The sequence below is a fragment of the Pantherophis guttatus genome, unplaced genomic scaffold (assembly GCF_059756535.1).
Source record: "Pantherophis guttatus breed Tessera unplaced genomic scaffold, ASM5975653v1 scaffold_29, whole genome shotgun sequence".
Classification (NCBI taxonomy): Eukaryota; Metazoa; Chordata; class Lepidosauria; order Squamata; family Colubridae; genus Pantherophis; species Pantherophis guttatus.
Window position 1 is genome coordinate 105001 of NW_028269844.1, and position 483 is coordinate 105483.

The window sequence follows — 483 nt, forward strand, 5'->3', positions numbered from 1 at the left end:
CGGGGCCCCGGCCGGATCACTTTCCGTTTCCCCCGCCGCGATGGAGGTACGGGATCCCGGCTCCGGCGCCGCGGGCCTCGGTCGGGGACCTCCCCCTTCGCCTCGGTGCCAGCGCCGGGCCCCGGGGGTGCCCGCGCCCGGCAGCCGTCCCGGTCTACCGGGGCCTCGGCCGGGTCAGTCTTTCCGTTTCCCCCGCCGCGATGGAGGTACGGGATCCCGGCTCCGGCGCCGCGGGCCTCGGTCGGGGACCTCCCCCTTCGCCTCGGTGCCAGCGCCGGGCCCCGGGGGTGCCCGCGCCGGGGAGACGGCCGGGTCTACCGGGGCCCCGGCCGGATCACTTTCCGTTTCCCCCGCCGCGATGGAGGTACGGGATCCCGGGTCCGGCGCCGCGAGCCTCGGTCGGGGACCCCCGCCGTCGCCTCGGTGCCCGCGCCGGGTCCCGGGGGTGCCCGCGCCGGGGAGACGGCCGGGTCTACCGGGGCC